Source organism: Oncorhynchus mykiss, chromosome 2, assembly GCF_013265735.2.
Source record: "Oncorhynchus mykiss isolate Arlee chromosome 2, USDA_OmykA_1.1, whole genome shotgun sequence".
Taxonomy (NCBI): Eukaryota; Metazoa; Chordata; class Actinopteri; order Salmoniformes; family Salmonidae; genus Oncorhynchus; species Oncorhynchus mykiss.
This window is the reverse complement of record NC_048566.1, coordinates 79,933,558-79,960,118: the sequence shown is the minus strand read 5'-3', so window position 1 is coordinate 79,960,118 and position 26,561 is coordinate 79,933,558. Positions and strand designations below refer to the sequence as shown.

The window sequence follows — 26,561 nt, the reverse complement described above, 5'->3', positions numbered from 1 at the left end:
AAGAGTATTGCTAGAGAGAGAGAGCACTGCTAGAGAGAAATAGTTATTCAAGAGAGAAAGAGTACTGCTAGAGAGAGAGAGAGAGAGCACTGCTAGAGAGAGAGAGCACTGCTAGAGAGAGAGTTCACTGCTAGAGAGAAATAGTATTGCTAGAGAGAGAGAGAACACTGCTAGAGAGAAAGTTTTATGCTAGAGAGAAAGAGTACTGCTAGAGAGAGAGAGAGCACTGCTAGAGAGAGAGAGCACTGCTAGAGAGAGAGTTCACTGCTAGAGAGAGAGAGTATTGCTAGAGAGAAATAGTTATTCGAGACAGAAAGAGTACTGCTAGAGAGAGAGAGAGCACTGCTAGAGAGAGAGACCACTGCTAGAGAGAAAGAGTACTGCTAGAGAGAGAGAGAGCACTGCTAGAGAGAGAGACCACTGCTAGAGAGAAAGAATAATGCTAGAGAGAAAGAGTACTTCTAGAGAGAGAGAACACTGCTAGAGAGAAAGAGTAATGCTAGAGAGAAAGAGTACTGCTAGAGAGAGAGAGCACTGCTAGAGAGAAAGAGTTTTTCTAGAGAGAGAGTAGTGCTAGAGAGAGAGAGCACTGCTAGAGATACATAGTATTGCTAGAGAGAGAGAGCATTGCTAGAGAGAAAGAGTATGCTAGAGAGAAAGTGTATTGCTAGAGAGAGAGTATTGCTTGAGAGAAAGAGTAATGCTAGAGAGAGAGCGCACTGCTATAGAGAAACAGTATTGCTAGAGAGAGAGAGCACTGCTAGAGAAAAAGAGTAATGCTAGACAGAAAGAGTACTGCTAGAGAGAGAGAGCACTGCTAGAGAGAGAGAGCACTGCTAGAGAGAGAGAGAGAGCACTGCTAGAGAGAGAGAGAGAGCACTACTAGAGAGAAAGTGTTATGCTAGAGAGAAAGAGTACTGCTAGATAGAGAGCACTGCTAGAGAGAGAGAGCACTGCTAGAGAGAAAGAGTATTGCTAGAGAGAGAGGATTGCTAGAGAGAAAGAGTAATGCTAGAGAGAGAGTGCACTGCTAGAGAGAAAGAGTATTGCTAGAGAGAGAGAGAGAGCACTGCTAGAGAGAAAGTGTTATGCTAGAGAGAAAGAATACTGCTAGAGAGAGAGAGAGCACTGCTAGAGAGAGAGAGCACTGCTAGAGAGAGAGAGCACTGCTAGAGAGAGAGTTCACTGCTAGAGAGAAAGAGTATTGCTAGAGAGAGAGAGCACTGCTAGAGAGAAAGTGTTATGCTAGAGAGAAAGAGTACTGCTAGAGAGAAAGAGTACTGCTAGAGAGAGAGAGGAGTGCTAGAGAGAGAGAGCACTGCTAGAGATACAAAGTACTGCTAGAGAGAGCGAGAGAGCACTGCTAGAGAGAAAGAGTATGCTAGAGAGAAAGTGAAATGCTAGAGAGAAAAAGCACAGCTATAGAGAGAGAGAGCACTGCCAGAGAGAAAGAATATTGCTAGAGAGAGAGTTTGCTAGAGAGAAAGAGTAATGCTAGACAGAGAGAGCACTGATAGAGAGAGAGAGAGCACTGCTACAGAGAAAGAGTAATGCTAGAGAGAGAGAGCACTGCTAGAGACAGAGAGAGCACTGCTAGAGAGAAAGAGTAATGTTTGAGAGAAAGAGTACTGCTAGAGAGAAAGAGTTTTGCTAGAGAGAGAGAGTACTGCTAGATAGAGAGAGCACTGCTAGAAAGACATAGTATTGCTAGAGAGAGAGCACTGCTAGAGAGAAAGAGTATGCTATATAGAAAGTTTATTGCTAGAGAGACTGAGTATTGCTGGAGAGAAAGAGGAATGCTAGAGAGAAAGAGTTTTGCTAGAGAGAGAGAGAGTACTGCTAGATAGAGAGAGCACTGCTAGAGAGACATAGTATTGCTAGAGAGAGAGCACTGCTAGAGAGAAAGAGTATGCTAGAGAGAAAGTGTAATGCTATAGAGAGAAAGCACTGCTAGAGAGAAAGCGTTATGCTGGAGAGAAAGAGTATTGCTACAGAGAGAGAGCACTGCTAGAGAGAGAGAGAGTAATGCTAGAGAGAGAGAGAGAGAGCACTGCTAGAGAGAGAGAGAGCACTGCTAGAGAGAAAGAGTATTGCTAGAGAGAAAGAGTATTGCTAGAGAGAAAGAGTAATGCTAGAGAGAAATAGTACTGATAGAGAGAGAGAGTATTGCTAGAGAGAGAGAGCACTACTAGAGAGAAAGAGTAATGTTAGACAGAAAGAGTAATGCTAGAGAGAAAGTGTTATATTAGAGAGAGAGAGCACTGCTAGAGAGAGAGAGAGCACTGCTAGAGAGAAAGAGTATTGCAAGAGAGAGAGCACTGCTAGAGAGAGAGCGCACTGCTAGAGAGAAAGAGTATTGCTAGAGAGAGAGATCACTGCTAGAGAGAAAGTGTTATGCTAGAGAGAAAGAGTACTGCTAGAGAGAGAGAGAGCACTGCTAGAGAGAGAGAGCACTGCTAGAGAGAGAGTTCACTGCTAGAGAGAAAGAGTATTGATAGAGAGAGAGAGCACTGCTAGAGAGAAAGTGTTATGCTAGAGAGAAAGAGTACTGCTAGAGAGAGAGAGAGCACTGCTAGAGAGAGAGAGCACTGCTAGAGAGAAAGAGTAATGCTAGAGAGAAAGAGTACTGCTAGAGAGAGGAGTGCTAGAGAGAGAGAGCACTGCTAGAGATACAAAGTATTGCTAGAGAGAGAGAGAGAGCACTGCTAGAGAGAAAGAGTATGCTAGAGAGAAAGTGTAATGCTAGAGAGAGAAAGCACAGCTATAGAGAGAGAGAGCACTTCTAGAGAGAAAGAGTATTGCTAGAGAGAGAGTTTGCTAGAGAGAAAGAGTAATGCTAGAAAGAGAGAGCACTGATAGAGAGAGAGAGCACTGCTAGAGAGAAAGAGTAATGCTAGAGAGAAAGAGTAATTCTAGAAAGAGAGAGCACTGCTAGAGAGAGAGAGCACTGCTAGAGAGAGCACTGCTAGAGAGAAAGAGTATTGATAGAGAAGGAGAGAGCACTGCTAGAGAGAAAGAGTTATTCTAGAGAGAAAGAGTACTGCTGGAGAGCGAGAGAGCACTGCTAGAGAGAGAGACCACTGCTAGAGAGAAAGAGTAATGCTAGAGAGAAAGAGTACTTCTAGAGAGAGAGAACACTGCTAGAGAGAAAGAGTAATGCTAGAGAGAAAGAGTACTGCTAGAGAGAGAGAGCACTGCTAGAGAGAAAGAGTTTTGCTAGAGAGAGAGTATTGCTTGAGAGAAAGAGTAATGCTAGAGAGAGAGAGTGCACTGCTATAGAGAAAGAGTAATGCTAGACAGAAAGAGTACTGCTAGAGAGAGAGAACACTGCTAGAGAGAGAGAGCACTGCTAGAGAGAGAGAGCACTGCTAGAGAGAGAGATATAGAGCACTGCTAGAGAGAGAGAGAGAGCACTGCTAGAAAGAAAGTTTTATGCTAGAGAGAAAGAGTACTGCTAGAGAGAGAGAGAGCACTGCTAGAGAGAAAGAGTCATGCTAGAGAGAAAGAGATCACTGCTAGATTGAAAGGGTATTGTTAGAGAGATAGAGCACTGCTAGAGAGAGAGAGCACTGCTATAGAGAAAGAGTACTGCTAGATAGACAGCACTTCTAGAGAGAGAGAGCACTGCTAGAGAGAAAGAGTATTGCTAGAGAGAGGATTGCTAGAGAGAAAGAGTAATGCTAGAGAGAGAGCGCACTGCTAGAGAGAAAGAGTAGTGCTAGAGAGAGAGAGCACTGCAAGAGAGAAAGTGTTATGCTAGATAGACAGCACTTCTAGAGAGAGAGAGCACTGCTAGAGAGAAAGAGTATTGCTAGAGAGAGGATTGCTAGAGAGAAAGAGTAATGCTAGAGAGAGAGCACACTGCTAGAGATAAAGAGTACTGCTAGAGAGAGAGAGAGCACTGCTAGAGAGAGAGAGTTCACTGTTAGAGAGAGAGAGTATTGCTAGAGAGAAATAGTTATTCGAGAGAGAAAGAGTACTGCTAGAGAGAGAGAGAGAGCACTGCTAGAGAGAGAGACCACTGCTAGAGAGAAATAGTAATGCTAGAGAGAAAGAGTAGTTCTAGAGAGAGAGAACACTGCTAGAGAGAAAGAGTAATGCTAGAGAGAAAGAGTACTGCTAGAGAGAGAGAACACTCCTAGAGAGAAAGAGTTTTTCTAGAGAGAGAGTAGTGCTAGAGAGAGAGAGCACTGCTAGAGATACATAGTATTGCAAGAGAGAGAGAGCATTGCTAGAGAGAAAGAGTATGCTAGAGAGAAAGTGTATTGCTAGAGAGAGAGTATTGCTTGAGAGAAAGATTAATGCTAGAGAGAGAGCGCACTGCTATAGAGAAACAGTATTGCTAGAGAGAGAGAGCACTGCTAGAGAAAAAGAGTAATGCTAGACAGAACGAGTATTGCTAGGGAGAGAGAGCACTGCTAGAGAGAGAGAGCACTGCAAGAGAGAGAGAGCACTGCTAGATAGAGAGAGAGAGCACTGCTAGAGAGAGAGAGCACTGCTAGAGAGAAAGAGTATTGCTAGAGAGAGAGGATTGCTAGAGAGAAAGAGTAATGCTAGAGAGAGAGCGCACTGCTAGAGAGAAAGAGTATTGCTAGAGAGAGAGAGCAAAGCTAGAGAGAGAGAGCACTGCTAGAGAGAGAGTTCACTGCTAGAGAGAAAGAGTATTGCTAGAGAGAGAGAGCACTGCTAGAGAGAAATAGTTATTCGAGAGAGAAAGAGTACTGCTAGAGAGAGAGAGAGCACTGCTAGAGAGAGAGAGCACTGCTAGAGAGAAAGTGTTATGCTAGAGAGAAAGAGTACTGCTAGAGAGAGAGAGAGCACTGCTAGAGAGAGAGAGAGCACTGCTAGAGAGAGAGTTCACTGCTAGAGAGAAATAGTATTGCTAGAGAGAGAGAGCACTGCTAGGGAGAAATAGTTATTCGAGAGAGAAAGAGTACTGCTAGAGAGAGAGAGAGCACTTCTAGAGAGAGAGAGCACTGCTAGAGAGAGAGAGTTCACTGCTAGAGAGAAAGAGTATTGCTAGAGAGAGAGAGAGCACTGCTAGAGAGAAAGTGTTATGCTAGAGAGAAAGAGTACTGCTAGAGAGAGAGAGAGCACTGCTAGAGAGAGAGAGCACTGCTAGAGAGAAAGAGTAATGCTAGAGAGAAAGAGTACTGCTAGAGAGAGAGAGGAGTGCTAGAGAGAGAGAGCACTGCTAGAGATACAAAGTATTGCTAGAGAGAGAGAGAGCACTGCTAGAGAGAAAGAGTATGCTAGAGAGAAAGTGTAATGCTAGAGAGAGAAAGCACAGCTAGAGAGAGAGAGCACTGCTAGAGAGAAAGAGTATTGCTAGAGAGAGAGTTTGCTAGAGAGAAAGAGTAATGCTAGACAGAGAGAGCACTGATAGAGAGAGAGAGCACTGCTAGAGAGAAAGAGTAATGCTAGAGAGACAGAGCACTGCTAGAGACAGAGAGAGCACTGCTATAGAGAAAGAGTAATGTTTGAGAGAAAGAGTACTGCTAAAGAGAAAGAGTTTTGCTAGAGAGAGAGAGTACTGATAGATAGAGAGAGCACTGCTAGAGAGACTGAGTATTGCTGGAGAGAAAGAGGAATGCTAGAGAGAAAGAGTAGTTCTAGAGAGAGAGACCACTGCTAGAGAGAAAGAGTAATGCTAGAGAGAAAGAGTACTGCTAGAGAGAGAGACCACTGCTAGAGGGAGAGAGAGCACTGCTGGAAAGAGAGAACACTGCTTGAGAGAAAGAGTAATGCTTGAGAGGAAGAGTAATGTTAGAGAGAGAGAGAGCACTGCAAGGAGACATATTTTCCTTTTCTTTGATAATCTCTTGCATGAGGGAAAATGAAGAAAGATAGAGATATAGACAGATATTTATATAGAGAGAAGGAGAGCGATAAAAGAAGAGAGGGAGGGAGAGAGGCAGCTGATGATGAGGAGTACAGGCCACGCACCATCAGCCATGCGTCTCTGTCTTGCCCAGACCATCCGTCTTCCGGTGCTTTCCGGAATGATCTAGCCCCAGTCTAGCCCATAGCCTCAGTGCCAGCAGCAGCTGTTGTCGCCTGCTAGCCCTCCCCATCCATGGGGTGTAGTGTACGCACCAACGCATCAGAGATTCGTCAGGGTACCACAGTCAGATACTGTAGCAAAACTGCCTGCCGTGCAGACTCCCTGACACCGAAACATAGCAGAGAGAGTTACAGTGAGGAGAGTAGGATTGGATGTTGTGTTTAGTACAGGATTCTGAATAGGTAGGTTGCAACTTTGACAAAGGGGTTAGAGATGTGAGGAGGTAAGAGACAGAGGGAAGAACGAGTTATAAAGGGAGAGAAAGAGAGTCAGGGAGAATGTGTCTGCACGAGAGAGAGAGAGAGAGCTATAGGGAGGGACAGAGAAAAGAAAGCAGGATAGAGCTGAAGAGAACCTGGAGGAGCTACAGTACAGCCTGTATTCCATTGAAATGTTTGGTTATCAAGACCGAATAGTTCTGCTAGTTTTGTTTGCTCATCTATACAGTCATGGACTGATATATTGGCATTGGCCATATCTACACTCTTAGAAAAAAAGTGCTATCTAGAACCAATAAGGGTTCTTCGGCTGTCCCCATAGAAGAACCATTTGAAGAACCATTTTTTATTAAAGGTAGAAAGAACCCTTTTGGTTCCAGGTAGAACCATTTTGGGTTCAATGCAGAACCCTTTCCACAGAGGGTTCTACATGGAACTCAAAACAGTTATACCTGAAACCAAAATGGGTTCTACCTGGAACCAAAAAGGGTTCTGCTACGGGGACAGACAAAGAACCTGCATTGTTTCTAGATAGCACCTTTTTTTATAGAGTGTATTTGGGTAACAGCTGAAGGATATAGGCCATATTTCAGTGAATGGAGCCATGCTTGCAATGTGCTCTCTGTAATTGATGGCTATCAGTCGAGGTGTGTGTGTGTGTGTGTGTGTGTGTGTGTGTGTGTGTGTGTGTGTGTGTGTGTGTGTGTGTGTGTGTGTGTGTGTGTGTGTGTGTCAACAGCAGGCTTACCAGACAGAGTCTACATGTGTGTCTGAGAGTAGGAATGTGAAATGATAGAGATAGAGACAGATGGAGAGTGAGCAACTCTCTCTCTCGCGCTTCTCTCTGTGGAGAAGCAGGGCATCTGAAGAGGTTATATATTTTTCATCTGGAGATGAAACTGAAGAGCTGTGTGGAGATCCCCAGTGGAATTACTGACTAGGGATGTACACTCTTGGGGCTTGCTGTTTCTCTCTCCCTATCTTCCTTTTTCTTTCTGCATTTCTCTCTGCTTTACCTCTATCTCTTGCTCTCTCTCTTCTCTTACCCTCTCTTACCCACCATTCTCTCTCTATCTCCCACCTCTCTGATCTTCCCTAGTGAGCTCACACTGCTCATTCTAGTCTCCCTCCTCCTCCCGGCTGCCTCTCCAGCCATCTCACCTCTAATTCAAACTCCTTTCAGCCCAGACTGAACCATGACAGCCATGCTGAGATCCAGGCTCCTCATAAGTCCTGTCTGACTCTATGTGGGAGAGCACACACCACACACGCAAGCGCGTGCGTGCACACGCAGGCACGCACACACACATGCACACACACTTTTATTCAAGCCCTGATTATTAACAGCACCCCCATCCCACTCCACAGTCATTCAAAACCCAGCCCTCATCCCTCCGTCCTCCCATGTGTTTTCCTTTCATTCTTCCTTCTTGGGATCGGACAAGGTTTACGATGAGGACGGCAGCTCTGCTGACACCTTAACTCTGCCAGGGCTGCTGTGTAAGTTATAGTTGGGAGGTGAAATGAGGCTACATAAAGCAGAGTAAAGCTGGGTCTCCTAGGCCTGCACTGGGCCTGCTTGTGTCTCCCGGGGGTGATGTACGGAGCTGTACGAAAAGTGCTATGCTATCCCGTCAACTCCATCCTTATGACTGCAAGGCACTACAGAGGGTAGTGTATATGGCCCAGTACATCACTGGGGCTGAGCTCCCTGCCATCCAGGACCTCTATACCAGAAGGTGTCAGAGGAAAGCCTTACGTTTTCAAAGACTCCAGCCACCCAAAACTGTTATCTTTGCTACCACACGGCAAGCAAAACCAATGCACCAAGTCTGGAACCAGCAGGATCCTGAACATCTTCTAAGTCAAGACTGCTAAATAGTTAGTTAAATAGATAATCCAATAGCTACCCAGACTATCTGCATTGACCCTTTTTGCAATAATGTTTTTTGATCACATGTGCTGCTGCTACTGTATATTATCTATCCCAACAGGATAGAACATGTATTACTAGCTATATGTACATATCTACCTCAATTACCCCATACCCCTGCACATCGACTCGGTACTGGTAACCAGTACAAGCCAAGTTATCATTACTCATTGTCTCTTTGTTATTACTTTCATTATAACGTGTTAATCCTTTTCTATTATTTCTCTATTTTCTTTCTCTGTTAATTGTTGGGAAGGGCCCATAAGTAAGCATTTCAATCTTAGGCTACATCTGTTGTTTATGAAGCATGTGACAAATAACATAGATTTTATTGGATTTTGGAGGTTTGGAGAAGCCACATAATTAAGGTGACACTGTGGTTCTGGTGAAGTGGACCCAGGCAGCAAGCCTTCCTGCAAACTCTCACTTGATGAGAGTGTGGGGCCCTGTGAATTTACACTTCCTGACTGTTTCCTGTATAAGCATCACTTCCTTTATCAATCTGACCCCCCGACAAAGCGTACACAAACACCCCTCCTCCTCCTCCCTGTTCACATGTGTGCTGTGAGGGAACCAGAAGAGAAACGGAGAAGAACGTCACAGATAGTTGGGTGGGTTGTCTATGTTCCTTTTTCTATGTGGTGTTTTTGTGTTTGGCCTGGTATGGTTCTCAATCAGAGGCAGGTGTCGTTAGTTGTCTCTGATTGAGAATCATACTTAGGTATCCTTTTCCCACCTGTGTTTCGTGGGGGATTATTTTCCGTTTCAGTGTTTGCACCAATCGGGACTGTTTCTGTTTTCATTTTGTTTCTCTTGTTCTTTTTGTATTCTGTATTCATTCGCATTAAATTACATTATGGATACATACCACGCTGCATTTTGGTCCTCCGATCCTTCCTACTACTCCTCGTCAGAGGAGGAAAAAGAAAGCTGTTACAATAACCCTGTTCAGCGGTGCCGTGGATTGTCGTAGCGGGTGAAAGTGCAAGAAAGAAAGAAAGAAAGAAAGAAAGAAAGAAAGAAAGAAAGAAAGAAAGAAAGAAAGAAAGAAAGAAAGAAAGAAAGAAAGAAAGGGAGACAAGGGAAAAGAGACATGGAGATTGAGAAAAAGGGAGGATGGAAAGAGAGAGAGAGAGGGAGATTATTCAAATAGAAACAAGCCCAGCCTCAGCTAATCTCCGTCACAACAGAGCCTAGAAAATGGATCTCCACTTTCTTTGCCTCTCAAAGCCCTGGACTAACAATGGACAGACAGGGAGGAAATCAAATTTGCACCCAACACACAACAACACGCACGTATTTATCCACAAGCACACAAGACACACACACATCCCAGACTAGCCATTCATTCCGTCATCCCCTTTCCTCCCTCCATTCCTCCTGCGTCCACTCTCCCTCCCCCACCTAGTTAACTTCATTGGTGAGGGAGGAAGAATGCTGAGGGTGCAGACTCAGGAGAACCAGCATCAATTAGAGTCTAAAGTGCACTTTGTTTTGGTCCTCTTCTGCCAAATTAAATTACGTAATCAATTAATATAAGCGCAATGGAGAAGAGATGAAGTCTAAAATTAAAACAGTCCTCAACTCCCTTTACCCCAGTGTACTAACGTGTTATTGTAATGACTGTGTGATGGAACCACACAGTATGCTATATAATATCCTCACATGCAAAGACACAAAGACCTTTTTTATGTTTTTACAATATTAAAAATATCTATCACTGCATTCATCAGAACTCAGCTAGAGTAGTAGCAGTGGGTTAGCCTTGTCAAGAGCAAGAGCCCCCACTGTGTATTGTTTGTTCTCTTTTCTCTCTTTTGACTTGGTTAGCATTTGCATATATTAGAGCAGATCCAACTGCTTTGATAATTCAGCTGAAAACACAATTAAACAAAGGAAACAAGATAACCTCAGTCAGTATGTGAGGGGTGGTGCTATGTGTGTGTGTGTGTGTGTGTGTGTGTGTGTGTCACATGCTTCGTAAAGAACAGTGAAATGTTTACTTACGGGCCTGTCATGCCAAATAGTGTTCCCCGGCCAAATAGTGTCCCCCTTTACGTCACAATGGGATTCGGTGAGTTCTAGCTTCTGTTGCTAGGGCTGTTGCTAGAACTTGAAACATTCTGACCGGATTACGTAATGAACCAAAGCGTCCGTTGCTATGCTGGTTGCTTGGCTCTATTTTACCTGGTAGTGGTCGTGAAGAAAGGAGGATGTGGGCAGTTCTAGTTTAATTTCACCGCATAAATGTTTGATCAGTCCGTGCAAAATTATTACCTCAGAATTGCTCTCCAAAGATGGTGTTTTTTATGGTGACAACCTGCTGACTACCTACTGCTTCAGAGGACCGAAAATCCTGGAAAGAGAACATTTTCTTTACCATGTATGTGTCCTTATATAAGTACATATTGTTAAATAGGACTAAATAATTTAAGCTGTTTTTAGATTTACATTGTTAGCTACTGCACTTATATAAGGTTAATTTATATAACATTAGCTAGCTAGCAAGCAAGCAAGCTACTGTAACTGTTATTTTAGCTTTCTGTTTGTATGTAGCTTGCACTTCAATGGCATCCCTCGAGGAGATTCTCTTTTATCTTTCCAACCAGGCAAAGTACTATGAAGACACCACTGATCTCAACAAGAGAAGCAACATTCAGAGAAATTCGATCTAATGTTTGCTAGGTGCTGACTATACATATAGTTCAGTGGAGGTTGCTGAGGGGAGGATGGCTCATAATAATGTCTGGAATGGTATTAAACACGTGATTTCCATGTGGTTGATACCATTCAATTGACTCTATTCCAGACATTATTATGAGCCATCCTCCCCTCAGTAGCCTCCAATGATATAGTTGTATGTCTGTCATATTGAGTTGTCTAGCTATAAGTTAAACCTGATCAATCAAATGGATAGGTGTAAGGAATTTTGGAAATGACAAATTCCCTTAACTAGGTGTCTTCGCTAGACAGACACAGAGAGGTGGGAGGAAGAAAGTGAGAAAGAAAGGATGAAAGCGAGAGGGAGAGAGAGGTGGGAAGAAAGTGGAAGACAGACAGAGAGCAAGATGGAGAGAGAGAAACAGAGAAAGACAGCAGGTGCAAATCTACTTAGACTTGGGTATTTCAACAACTCTTCTCTTCCAACTTGTCATATCTACTTACGGGGGAAGGATGGCCAGCCACACAGGAGGGTGATTTTTATCAAGGAGGAGAAGGCGGCTGTGCTGACCGAGATGTATGCTGGCCATTTCGGAGTGAAGCTCATGTTTGCCAAAATCAACCTACGCTTTCTTCTGATGGGGAAATGTCAAGGAGAGGGAGAGCCGGGCAAATGAAATAACTTTTTGTTCATCAATCAAGTTCTATTATATACAATTATTGCATATACTGTAGTCTATCAAATGTGTGATTGACTTAGTGTTGTTGTTTGGCTATTGATGTGGTGGAAGTTGTCAATCCAGATCAGAACGCCTTCGACAACTCCCTTCAGGCACGGCTGAGAAGGATGTGGAGGTTTTCAACCAGGTAAAAAGGATTGTTTGCTGTTAATTTATTTTCTGTCCCTCCAAGAGATATGCAAGAAATGTATTTGTAATATTACAGTGAGACTGAACATGGACAAGGCGCAGGAGAAACAGAAGGAGAGCTACCAGAGCCGAATCAAGAGGGGGACCAAGAGCTTTGACATATGGCTCAATTACTTGGTTTGGAAGAAGGACGAAAGGAAGGCGAGACCTGGGAAACCTTGCTGCTCCTTCGCTCCTAGCTGGGATCACCATCTATTAAAGTGAATATAAAAAATCTCAGATAATAATTATTTGCATTTGCTCACAAAATAACCTGAAGCTAGTATTAACTTCCCTTACACAGATCATTTTCTCTTTGTCTTCCTAGGGTTACCTCGGTGAAAGTCAACAATCATCCACAGTTGGATCATTTGGATGGTCAACCACTGGAAGCACTGACGCCCTACACTTCGGTGAAGCCCAATAGACAAAGTATGTTAAGGTTTGGTTGACTTTTTTCACCATTATTTAACCAGGTAGGCCAGTTGAGAACAAGTTCTCATTTACAACTGCGACCTGGCCAAGATGAAGCAAAGCAGTGTGACACAAACAACAACACAGAGTTACACATGGAATAAACAAACGTACAGTCAATAACACAACAGAAAAAAATCTATATACAGTATGTGCAAATGAGGTAAGATTAGGGAGGTAAGGCAATAAATAGGCCGTAGTGGCGAAGTAATTACAATTTAGCAATTAAACACTGGAGTGATAGATGTACAGAAATGAATCTGCAAGTAGAGATACTAGGGTAAAAAAGGAGCAAAAAATAAATACATTTGGGGATGAGGTAGCTGGATGGGCTATTTACAGATGGGCTATGTACAGGTGCAATGATCTGTGAGCTGCTCTGACAGCTGATGCTTAAAGTTAATGAGGGAGATATGAGTCTACAGCTTCAGTTATTTTTGCAATTCGTTCCAGTCATTGGCAGCAGAGAACTGAAATGAAAGGTGGCCAAAGGAGGAATAGGCTTTGGGGGTGACCAGTGAAATTTACCTGCTGGAGCGTGTGCTTTGGGTGGGTGCTGCTATGGGGACCAGTGAGCTGAGATAAGGTGGGGCTTTACCTAGCAAAGACTTATAGATTACCTGGAGCCAGTGGGTTTTGCAACAAATATGAAGTGAGGGCCAGCCAACGAGAGCATACAGGTTGCAGTGGTGGGTAGTATATGGGGCTTTGGTGAAAAAAACAGATGGCACTGTGATAGACTGCATCTAATTTGATGAGTAGAGTATTGGAGGCTATTTTATAAATGACATCACCGAAGTCAAGGGTCGGTAGGATAGTCAGTTTTACGAGGGTATCTTTGGCAGCATGAGTGAAGGATGCTTTGTTGCGAAATAGGAAGACAATTCTAGATTTAATTTTGGATTGGAGATGCTTAATGTGAGTCTGGAAGGAGAGTTTACAGTCTAACCAGACACCTAGGTATTTGTAATTGTCCACATATTCTAAGTCAGAACCGTTCAGAGTAGTGATGCTGGACGGGCAGGCAGGTGCTGGCAGAGATTGGTTGAAGAGCATGCATTTAGCTTTACTTGTATTTAAGAGCAGTTGGAGGCCACGGAAGGAGAGTAGTATGGCATTGAAGCTCATCTGGAGGTTAGTTAACACCGTGTCCAAAGAATGGCTAGATGTATACAGAATGTTGTCATCTGCGTAGAGGTGGATCAGACAGTCACCAGCAGCAAGAGCGACATCACTGATGTATACAGAGAAAGGTGTTGGCCCAAGAATTGAACCCTGTGGCACCCCCATAGAGGTTGCCAGAGGTCCGGACAAAAGGCCCTCCAATATGACACACTGAACTCTATCTGAGAAGTATTTTGTGAACCAGGCGAGGCAGTCATTTGAGAAACCAAGGCGGTTGAGTCATAAGAATGTGGTGATTGACAGAGTCGAAAGCCTTGGCCAGGTCGATGAATACGGCTGCACAGTATTGTCTTTTATCAATGGCGGTTATGATATCTTTTAGGACCTTGAGCATGGCTGAGGTGTGCCCATGACCAGCTCGGAAACCAGATTGCTTAGCGGAGAAGGTGCGGTGGGATTCGAAACGATTGGTGATCTGTTTGTTAACTTGGCTTTCGAAGACCTTAGAAAGGCAGGGTAAGATAGATATTGGTCGGTAACAGATTGTGTCTAGAGTATCTCCCCCTTTGAAGAGAGGGATGACCGTGGCAGCTTTCCAATCTTTGGGGATCTCAGACAATACGAAAGAGAGGTTGAGCAGGCTAGTAATAGGGGTTGCAACAATTGAGGCTGATCATTTTAAAAAGAGAGGTTCCAGATTGTCTAGCCCAGCTGATTTGAACTGTTTCAGAACATCAGCTCTCTGGATTTGAGTGAAGGAGAAATGGGGAGGTTTGGGCAAGTTGCCGTGGGGGTTGCAGGACTGTTGACCAGGGTAGGGGTAGCCAGGTGGAAATTATATTATTTCAGTGTAGACAAGGGAAGGGCAGGTTAAAATAAAAACATGACAGCCAGACAAGCCAGTGTTTGAATCAAATGGATTTGCATATGAATGGAGTGGTAATTAGCTGACTTCGTGATCTGTAAGGTAAGTAACTTCAATGTGTCAAGCAGATTACGTGTTTTCTTTGTCATTTCTGAAACATAGCAATGTTTAAGATATGGATTTCATGTTGTAATGTTAACAAGGTACCCAAAAGTAGTTTGAATTCATGTTTTAATTTTATTAGCTAAAAGAAAACTTGTTTAACCAGTGAAATTGCCACGGAAATCAGCCATGTTTGAATAGCGATGATGAAAATAATGTAATTTAGGCTGTAATGATCTCCAAAATGTTAATCATTAGATCGTCACACCGTTGATATGGCAACGGACGGTAATTGTTTATCGAATCCCACTGTGATGTAGAGGGGGACATTATTTGGCCGGGAGACATTATTTGGCATGACTGGCCCTTCTCAACAACGCAGTGAGAACAAAAATATATATAATAGAAAAAATAATAACACAAGGAATAAATACACAATGAGTGTGTGTGTGTGAATCCATGCAAAGCATCCTTGCCAGCATGTGTTTGTATATGTAGACTGCTCTGCTGATCTGCTGAAGTAGTCATTTATGATGTGGATGTCTGGAAGATGTATCAGGACCAGAGGTGCTGAGGGCCTGTTCATTAACTCTCAGGTGTCAGATACACATGTCATGGATGAGGTAGCACTGCAGAAGAACAGGCCTTAGGTACACACACAAGCAAACACGTATATGTGTACGCACGCGCACACCCACGCGCACACCCACACATACATACACACACATTGAGCAGCTTCTCTACTTGGGGTCATCAAGGTACATATCCAGATCAGGTATATTCAGTAACACGTTTATCTAGACCTATTATACAATTATAGCAAACAATGTGTGGATTGTTGTCTTTCATCAGCGTTGCCACTTGGCGGTTTACATAAGCAGGATTTAAAAATAGAATAAGCACAGTTACTCTCCCTGACTGTTCTCCTCTGTTCCCGTCTGGTTAGGAGAGAATAATGAGCAGGTTTGTGATACTATTTTCATAATGAGAGAAAGAAGGGGAGAGAGAGAGATAGAGCGAGATGGGGGAAGAGAGAGAGGGGTGAGAGAGAGAAAGACAAAGAGAGAGAGAAAAAGAGAAAGAGAGAGAGAGACGCACATTCCCTTGCCACATCTGCCATTCACCTCACTGTAGTGGGAAGAGTCTTGGCCTCTTCTGTGTTCTTGGATGCTGTGTTGTCTCTGGAGTTTGAAGCTTGTGCATTTAATTTGGCATCAAAAGCATGGATCAAAAGAACAGAGCTCATGGCTTTGTTTCAGATTTGCTCATGAGAAGGAGCTTGTTGCAGTTCAAACAGGAGCAAATAGTCCATTACAGATGACGTCCGTACACTCAGTGCAAACAAGCACCGTTCTCTCGTTAGTTACTATTTGATCAGGCTCAGCGTGTGTGTGTGTGTGTGTGTGTGTGTGTGTGTGTGTGTGTGTGTGTGTGTGTGTGTGTGTGTGTGTGTGTGTGTGTGTGTGTGTGTGTGTGTGTGTGTGTGTGTGTGTGTTTGTGGTTCTCTGCCTGGCCTAAGAGACCCCAAAACTGAGAAAAAACAAGCCCAGAGGAACAGCCAGAGAAGGGGGAAATGGCTGAACCCCTGAGAACAGCCAGTCTGCCATCAGAACCCTGGGCAGCTGGGTCTTCCCATGGGCACTGTTTAGGGACGCAACCAAAATAGTCATAACACTCAATACATTTAGATGTAGGGGGGTAGTCACACAAAACAGATGATGTAACTTCAGTGTTACAAATACCCTCTCAAGTAATGAGGTTAGGGTTGGTAAGTGATAAATCAATCTTCTAAATAGGTGAATATAATATTCACATGGTTAAGCTGTGACAAATCCCAAATCCATTTGATCACTGGTACACAAATGATAGGGTTTCAGTTGGGGACAAACAAAGCTCACCTTTGAAGACACGTTCAGCTGGGTAGGTTTCAACTTTAGCTAAAGATCCAGAGAGAAAGAGAGAGAGAAAGAGAAACAGATTAGAGGAGACAGAGAGGAAAAAGAGAGATGAGAGAAAGAGAGAGTAGAAGAGGCCGAGGAGAAACGGGAGAGGACAGAGAGAGATATAGATAAAAAAGAAATTAGGAGAAAGAAATGAGTGAGGAGAGAGAGAGAGCAGCGAGAGCCTCAAGCACTGTGTCTTAGCAGTCAGATCACATCCAGCTTGAAAGGACATTCATTAAGAAAATCCCCAGGCAGACTAATGTGAACCAGGAAGATGCTATTATTGGTAACCACTGATTTCAACTCTTGTGGACCGAACACCACAAACACCCCAATGCTCTAGAAAATGTTGTCTGACATACACTTCACAGATCAAGAGTCAAGTTCCAGAGAGTGGTAAACAAAATGGTGGGGATGTGAAATTAATGCATTCATTTGTTGTGATCGAGGCAGCCTATCACATAGTCTTTCATAATGAAAATTAAACAAATCCAATTACCTTGAGCATATTCATTCAATCATCTTTGAAAATCTCTTCTAAACCTCAAGGATGGTGCGATTCGATTTCATTGAGTCCAGACATAAAACTAATTTCTCAAACCTCTTGAACCCTTCTAAAAGAACAGGTTCAAGAGAGCTAGCCATCCTGATTGGGAAACTACTAAAGAAGATAAGAAGACAGTGGAGTCTTTTCAGCGTTCTATTCTCGACCGTGTGTTCTATACTCACGACGACACACATGCTTCACCACAGCCTGTGTGCGTGTGTGTTTGTGTGTGTGTGTTTGTGTGTGCGTGTGTGTGTGTGCTAGCTTACGTGTGTGTGTGACTGTTTGCCGATATTTGTTTGTTGATATATGCCTCTCTCTCTTTGGGGATATGGTCCTCTGAGGCAGCTGAAGCCCATACTAGTGGAGAGCATTGCCAGTGGAGGCATTGCCAAAGCCAGTGCCATCCATAACACTGGACATATTCTCCATATTCAAACACATGAATTACAGCACACACCTCCCACAAGGTCCAGCACCAGCAAAGCACAACAGAGGAGTGGGGAGATGAGAGGAGAAGAGCAGGGATACAGTATTTGGAACAAAAAAAATGTGAACGCTTACTGTTAATCACACAATGAAAGACGGAAAGGAAGACATTATGCTGAGAGAGAGAGAGAGAGGGACAAACAGAATCAGGAAGTTTATTAAAACGAATGTAAAATGATAAGATTGAGAGATGTGTGGGAGAAAAATGCTTTCCATCCTCTCTGAATGTGGCAGTAGTTGGAGTCTATAAGAAGGGGGTTGTTGGAATCTGATTGAGCACAGATGTGTGTCAAGTCATGGCAATATTGTTGGGCTGCCGTCCTCTAGGAATGATTAGCCCAGAAGAGCTTAATATAGACAGGGAGAAAATGAGAGAAGAGAGAAAGAGAGAGAGAGAGAGAGAGAGAGAGAGAGAGAGAGAGAGAGAGAGTTGAGAGAGAGAGGAGAGAGAAAAGAGGGGCAGAGGAGGGTGTTCAGCACCACAGAGACACTTTACCTCTCCACGTCAGACCATGAACGCAGGCATTTAGCAATCTGTCTTCTAATTAATCATGCACTCTAATCAGTCAGAGCTACTGGATCTGTGTGTGTGTGGGTGGGTGGGTGGGTGTATGAGTCTGTGTAAATCTGGCGTGTATTCATGTGTCTGTCAAGTGTGTTTGTGTGTTCACGTGTGTATGTGTGTGTATGTGTGTGTGCATGTGTAGACCTGGGGCCAAAGCTTGATGCAGACTGTAAGAGGGGTCCAGTTAGTGTTTACTTCTGGACAAACTTGTTTCAAAGAATATGAGGTTGTGGTTTAAAAAACTATATTTTCTCTGCCTTCTAAACGTTCGACCTGGTTATTTGACCTGGTTATTCGACCTGGTTATTCGACCTGGTTATTCGACCTGGTTATTCGACCTGGTTATTCGACCTGGTTATTCGACCTGGTTATTCGACCTGGTTATTCGACCTGGTTATTTGACCTGGTTATTAGACCTGGTTATTCGACCTGGTTATTCGACCTGGTTATTCGACCTGGTTATTCGACCTAGTTATTCGACCTGGTTATTTGACCTGGTTATTCGACCTGGTTATTTGACCTGGTTATTCGACCTGGTTATTAGACCTGGTTATTCGACCTGGTTATTCGACCTGGTTATTCGACCTGGTTATTCGACCTGGTTATTCGATCTGGTTATTTGACCTGGTTATTTGACCTGGTTATTCGACCTGGTTATTCGACCTGGTTATTTGCCCTGGTTTGCTCCTGCTTCCAGGAATACATTATGGGAACACGTGTTGATGAGAGACAAAAGTGCTCATCTGTTCCTATTCCAAGACCTGAGGCCTTACTTTTAGACCATGTGAGTGAGACCAGGGTCATTTTGTCCACTGTGATCTTGTTAAATACAGGAGTCGGAGGAGATCTAGCAAAGCTAACAATTGCCTGTATTTTCCCTTGATTCCTGTCCAGGTGTGAAATCCTCAAGGTGAATAGGCTGCAGAATTCATCACTTTTATAATGATCTCTACAGTAGTGATATTACCGTGACGGGAGACGGATTGACTCCACCGCCACCAGGCCCAGCAATCATGTCTGCAGCCATCAAGCCTAATTGTGACACGGTGGCAGTGTTCTGTTTAGCAGGGGTAGCTTAGCTTAGCGGCCAAACTATCAGCACCAACTACACAATCTCCAGCTAGGTGACTAACAAAAGCACTGATGCGGTCACTTTCCAGATGAGCTGCTGTTCTCTCCCCCAACCTCAGGGCTGTTTGTGCAGGTCGGCGGCAGCCTTCTTTAAATCTCTCCCATTACCTGTGGGACGGCAGTGCAGAAATCAGCCAAGACATTGTTGCTCCCTGGAATGGCTGTCTGATTGAAGGCATGCAGGGGAGCGGATTCGGTGTGGCGCAAGTGGGGACGTGTGGGGGCCAGGGATAAACAGTTCTCTAAACCAATTACTGAGCATAGAGCATGCAGAGCACATTGAGATTAGTCAGACAGAAGAAAACGGAGACAGGAGGGGGAAAAAAAAATATAGGAGAGAAAGAGACTCACTGTGTGACAGAAAGGGGGAGATTATAACAGAGAAAGTGAGAGGGAGTTGTCTTGGTGTGTGTGTGTGTGTGTATGTGTGTGTGTGTGTGTGTGTGTGTGTGTGTGGGTGTGTGTGTGTGTGTGTGTGTGTGTGTGTGTGTGTGTGTGTGTGTGTGTGTGTGTGTGTGTGTGTGTGTGTGTGTGTGTGTGTGTGAAAGAGAGCGTCTGGCAGAGAAATACATAGTGTGTGTGTGTTCATGTGTATCAGACACACAAGCACACAATGTGTCAGACAGATATGGAAACTAAAGAAGCCTCATGTTGGGCCCAACAGTACAGGTCTCCATACCATATTACCCCACATTCTCTCTGAGAAAGACTCAAACCCTATTCTGCATCCTCAGAATCTTTGTGTTCCTCTCTGTCTCCATACAACTACTTATCCTCTACTTGTCTGCCCCGTTAGAACTGATCCGTATACCTGCCAGCCCCCACAGATCTCTGCTCCATCCTCAGTACAGATGTAGGATCTTCATTTAAGCCAGTTTTCTCAGTGTGTCTGCCTGCCCCCATAGAACTCTGCACCACCCTCAGTGTATACCGGCCTGCTCCCACATAACTCTACTGGAGCCTCACATGGACTCACCCTAAGGTGGCAGGCTAACTTACCCTGTACACCCCTGCAACTAAGAGCCAGAGTTTTCTGCTCTATCAGTTCTGTGAAAGCAGAGACTGTCGTCTAGCTGCAACAGCACATTCTGCCCACTCGATTTGAAAAAGCCAGTGCATCATTAGCTAATGTACGTGGGTAAGAAGGTAAAGAATTTGGAAACAATCCTAATCTGATGAAGTTGAATGGCAGCCAAAGGGAAGATATGCTTCTACGGGGATGCAATGGCTTGAGACAGGAGACTTGTCTTAGCCCTTCCTGGCAAGCCAGCGTAGGTTAGTAGGCAGCTGGATTTACTTTAGCTTGGTGTCTGAATTCACTACCCAGTCTCACAGGAGACTCACTGCCCAGAACCTGTCCAGATGCTGAACCACCAATAAAATAAAGTTGAAGTAAATGACAAAGTTTCCGTTTTTATTTTTCATGTTCAAACTTCGTAAATATACTAAGAAATTCATGGAATCCACAGAGCCAGGGACAAACTGGCACTATTTCTCCCTTGTACCTGAGGATCTACAGTATGTTCCCTCACATGGACCTGAACCTCTGCTGTCACAACAGCTGATGAGAGAGAACATGGCTTTGGGGAGTAAACTCCCTCCTATAAGCTTTAGCCACCCGCCCAGTCATCCATTTAAGGCCATTTGCAATTTTGACAGTTATGGAAGGGCTTTCCGCGCTTTCGGCATAATTTATATGACTTGTACAGCTCATTTACAGATTGATAGCTGCCATTCCTAACAAAGTGTAATGAATGCCTCAGCAACACATCTAAGTCAGTGTGCTGGATCAGACACTATGGCTAACACTCCACAGAGACACTCATTCTTCATTAAAGCCTAATTTGTCATTGGGTAGGCAGCGACTCTCCAATATTCTTTCTCCCACTTTTTTATGCGTAATTTCGTTCCGTACAGGAAAGACAATTGTCCGTTGAGGTTCATCTCCTGAATCTGAGGAGTAATATCAAACAGACAAGGAGCTTATCCCAATTAGCCAACAGTGCCTGGGAGAGATGAGAACAGGAGAGTGGATTGGTGTGCACAGGGTGACTGTGGAGGGGACAGGTCTTAGTCTGTAGCAGCCAAAATATCAGTATGAATCATGGGAAGTAGTCTTATTAGAGATAATAATGCTAGAACCAAATCAGCGCAGTCTCTCTGATAGTGTGCTATGATACTAGTTTGACCTTGAACATATCCTCAGGGCCATCATTCAACATAACCTATCCTCTATGACCTCATTGGAATGGGCCTCAGATCCTCAGAAAGGACAGGCTTCTCTGAGTACATGTTATTGAGTCTAAGTTGTTAAGACGTTTTAACCAAAAACTCTCTTTCCAATTCAAAAGCTGAGAAATAGAAATAGCACGGCAGATTTGTGCATTTGAGCATAGTGTAGAGAAGTCATTGTGATGACCAGGCTGTGATGGGGCCTTTCTGGAATAAAAGGAAACACCTTGAGATGAAGCTAATGGATGCAGAAGGACTCTGTGTCTCTTCCATGCTCCCATCAGTGTTATGCTAATACATAACACCCCGGTAGGGAAGGGAGGCGAGATGGGGGGGATTGGCATAGCACAACACGCCAGTAACTGAGGGGTCCTACCTGTTCCATCAAGGCTTAGGATCCTTTTAACCTGGCCGCAACACCCTGCAAACACACATTTCCCGCAGGGAGGGCATACCCTGTCTGATGCTGCAGCCTAAAAACAACTCAGGTTATATTGCATTTGAAATGGATGGTTGAAAATGCACCACCTGGTCTTCACATTTTTCTGTCTCTTTATTTACATCCCTTTGTTCAGACATTGTGAGACAAAGAGATACATGTTTTTCTACAATGCAGTGCATGTCCACAGGGATTTCAACTATACAAATCTTTTCATTTCAACAGAGGTGGGATAAAAACATGATGCAGAGACTACAAGCGCTGTAACTGCTTCTCAGGAAGACTTCAACATAAATCAAAGTAGAACAGTGAAGGGTGCCTAACCTCCCTAGTCTAACACACACACACACACACACACACACACACACACACACACACACACACACACACACACACACACACACACACACACACACACGCACGCGCACACACACACACACACACAGAGAGAGAGAAACAAAGAAACACCCACCCACACAGCGACACAGAGAAACACACACACACACTTTCACACACACACACACACACACCCACACACGCGTGCACACGCACACGCACACACACACGCGCACACACACACACACACACACACACAGACACAAATAAAGTTACTAACACACACACACACAGAGACACACACAGAGACACAAAGAAACATCCACCCACACAGCGACACAGAGAAACACACTAACACACACAAACACACACACAGAGACACAAAGAAATACACACCCCCACAACGACACAGAGAAACACACACAAACACACACACACACACACACACACACACACACACACACACACACACACACACACACACACACACACACACACACACACACACACACACACACACACACAGAGAGACACAGAGAGAGAGAGAGACAGAGAAACACCCACCCACACGGAGACACAGAGAAACACAAAAATAAACACTCACCCACCCACACAGAGACACAGAGAAACATACTAACACACATGCATACACACACACACACACAGAGTCACCTCTGCAATCCCATAACAAAGGCAAACCTTCCAGTTCATGAATATGCCGATGAGATGCATCTGGCTCATTAACATGACACAGGCGTGACATGGAAGGCCGATTAGTACTATAACACCATACATGGATCAGGTGGTGCCATCCAGGACCTGTATACTAGGCGTTGTCAGAGGAAAGCCCAAAAAATTGTCAGACTCCAGTCACCCAAGTCATAGACTGTTTTCTCTGCTACCACACTTTAAGTGGTACCGGAGCATCAAGTCTAGGTCCAAAATGCTCCTTAACAGCCTCTACCCCCAAGCTATAAGACTGCTGAACAATTAATCAAATGGCCACCGGACTATTTACATTAACCCCCCTCCATTTGTTTTGTACACTGCTGCTACTCGCAGTTTATCATCTATGCAAATTCACTTCACCTCTACCCACATGTACAAATTACCTAACCTGTACCTCCGCACACTGACTCGGTACCGGTACCCCCTGTGTATAGCCTCGTTATTGTTATTTTATTATGTTACTTTTTATAATGTCTACTTTAGTTTATTTGGTTTATTTGGTGAATAAACTTTTTCCCTTTAAGATATATTCCTGAAGGCCTATACCTGGCAGGAATATCAAACATGCATTCATGCAGACTCTGTAATCAATATGAACCACATGAAGTACAGTATAGTGAGTGGTATAATGTGGTAGCTAATGGGATGTGTACAAAAGAGTGAAGTTTACATATCAAACCGGCTATCTTCACTTCATCTAACATTGTATTTTTTTATAGATATATATCCATACATGTACATGTGTGCATGGATGAGTTGATATTCTGTATTGTTGCATTACCAGAGGATGATAATAAGTACTGTATGTGGACAGACCTTGGCAATTGTGTGACAGTGTTGTTCTGTTTTGTGGCAGACGGGCCTGTCACAGCCAAACATTGTGCCCCACAGGGCGAAGAGTCTGGCGTAGGCTGCAGGAGGTGTGCCATGGGGTAACACACACACACACACACACACACACACACACACACACACACACACACACACACACACACACACACACACACACACACACACACACACAGCGAGATTGAGAGAGAAAGGGAGTCACAGTACCCTCCTAAAACCTGCTGCCACTCCAAGTGACCAATCAGACTATTCTTTATTTTTTTTTATGACCATTCGTCTTAAATCATGTTGGCATTGTAGATCTGTGCATGGTTATGGGTGACTGTGGATGGGAGGAAGGGTGAGTGGATAGGGTAATATGTACAGGATAAGGGATAGGATAGTGTAAAAATGTACATGATAAGGGATAGGATAGGGTCATATTTACAGGATAGGGGATAGGATAGTGTAACATGTACATGATAGGGGATAGGATAATATTTACGGATAGGGGATAGGATAGTGTAATATGTACAGTACATAATAGGGGATATGATAAGGTAAAATGTACATGATACGGGATGGGATAGGGTAATATGTACAGGATAGAGGATAGGATAGGGTAATATGTACAGGATAGGGGGTAGGATAGCGTAAAACGTGCAATACATGATAGGGGACAGGATAGGGTCAAATGTACATGATAGGGGATAGGACAGGGTAATATGTACATGATAGGGGATAGGACAGGGTAATATATACATTACAGGGGATATGATAGGGTAATATGCACATGATAGGGGATAGGACAATATGTACATGATAGGGGATAGTATATGGTAATATGTACATAATAGGGGATAGGATAGGGTAATATGTAGATGACAGGGGAAAGGATAGGGTAATATGTAGATGATAGGGGATATGGTAGGGTAATATATAGATGACAGGGGATAGGATAGGCACACATAACACCACTCTGTCTGTGTACATGAAAGATCCAATCTCTAATTACAAATACATTGGATTATGTCAACTGTGAAGGTGTAATTTTGGTCAGGCACCAGGAAGATAAGACACTATTTAGGTAGCACCATATTGGATAGCTTCTATATAAAAACAATAGCTGAATTATACTGTATCTCAAGGAGTTGTTTCCACCATGTAGTTCCTTCCCTCTATCATCCATGTTGTCTGGAAGTGAGTTGGCAGTCTCTGTCACAGGGCCCTGACCTTACCAGGCAGACACACTAGTACCTCATTAGACTCCCCGGAGACATGCAGGATTACATCAAGTTCAAGTCTCGTCCTGTCAGATCAAACTCCCCTCATAGGGCAAATCCAGTCGACACACAGGTAGCTGAATGACTGACGCATCAAGGACAGAGACAAGGAGAAAGAGGGAGAGAGAACGAGTGAAGGATAGAGAGTGTGAGAGAGAGAGAGAGAGAGAGAGAGAGAGAGAGAGAGAGAGAGGGAGAGAGAGAGAGAGGGAAAGGGAGAGAGAGAGAGAGAGAGAGGGAGAGAGAGAGAGAGAGAGGGAGAGAGGGAGAGAGAAAGTGATACATACTGGCTGAGATAGATGTGAAGAAAACACAGACATTGTGTACTGTGCTGTACTCTAGTATTAACTAATTGACTGGCCGGCCAGGCTCTTCCTGCTGAGCAGAGTGGAGCGGTGCTAGCTGTGTGCTAGCTGTGTGCTAGCTGCACTAGTGTTTGAGTCCTGCCAGGCTGATTGGGTCTGGGAGTTAAAGAGAGGTTCAGGGAGACAGATGGAGAAGCCCGTCCCAGCTGTCCAGATCCCAGACGCTCATCCTACACCCCTGGGTCTACAGAAGGCTGCAGTCTGGGGGGAGATCAACACACAGGGAGGGAGGGAGGGAGGGAGGGAAATGGCAGCCATTACATGACTCTCCTTAGTGTTTTTATCCCTTGATCATTTGTTGAATTAGACATGTTAGTACAACAATCTGGGATTGAAGGACACTGCCTCATTGAGATATACGAAAACTAATAAATATTGATCATGAGACACCTCAGTGCAGGTAATAATCTAACGAAAAGCAGGACAAAACACTGATCTATAAACTCAAAGAAACCATACGAGGGACTGATCCCAGCTTTGTTTGCATTATAGCACACATCTCAACAGGACCTGAGTATACAAATGCTCAAAATGGAGTCAGAGTACATGATCATATCACAGAAAACATGATCATTTTCATTATCAAATCTGATGCTATTATATACTATGGGGTGATTATATTAAGCTCTGTAATCGCGTTAGTGAGTTTTCTGTAGCCTCTGATTAATCTAGATGTGAGGTAATATACGTGGGTGTTTGAGTCATCAGCGATGCAGGCTTCTCTCTCTCTCTCCCTCTGTCTTTCTCTCTCTCTACTCTCTAGTAATAGATGTAATAGCAATCCATGATTATGTTACAGCTTCACACCACAAAGCAGAGGTTATTGTTTGCAAGGAATGACACACTCATAAACGTAGCCTAAAATGTAACATACCATGCCTTTGATGCTAACTTATGACCCGTGGAATGGAGAATTTAGAATTTAACCTTAGATTATATAATGAGGCTCCTTGACGTTGCCCAAATTTAAGAGGCAACAGTAAAAGAGATTCCAGACACAGTAAATCTGAAACATTTCAAACACCTGGCTGACAGTTACATTTTCAGTGCATGTGCTCGGCTCATCCACCGTTGCCCTATTTTCTCAGCCAACAGTGATGAATAATGATGTCTCCAGACAACCCATGAAAGGAGAAACTCTCTGAGGTTAATGCATACACACAGGTGATATATTATGCCTGTCCTCATACTGAGTGTTGGCTTCAGCCATCACCATTCTCCCTCTAGACTGGGCTACAGTATGCCTTTGAAAGGGACTGCAGAGGAAAGGACTGCAGCAACCAGAAAATAAAACACAATCTCTCCCCAGTAACAGGTCACCCCT

General features: G+C 43.9%; 1 protein-coding gene across 2 annotated transcripts in view; it reads right to left on the bottom strand.

Moving 5' to 3' along the window:
• Window positions 1-26,561, bottom strand: part of LOC110497165 (leucine-rich repeat-containing protein 4C) — a 131,261-nt gene that overhangs the window by 88,064 nt on the left and 16,636 nt on the right. The window contains exon 2 of one of the 2 annotated variants that reach the window (XM_021573133.2): window positions 16,249-16,287. The exons of the other annotated variant lie outside the window; for it this stretch is intronic. The gene's annotated coding sequence lies outside the window, so the exon portion shown is untranslated. The remainder of the gene's footprint in view (window positions 1-16,248; window positions 16,288-26,561) is intronic. 2 annotated transcript variants of the gene reach the window in all.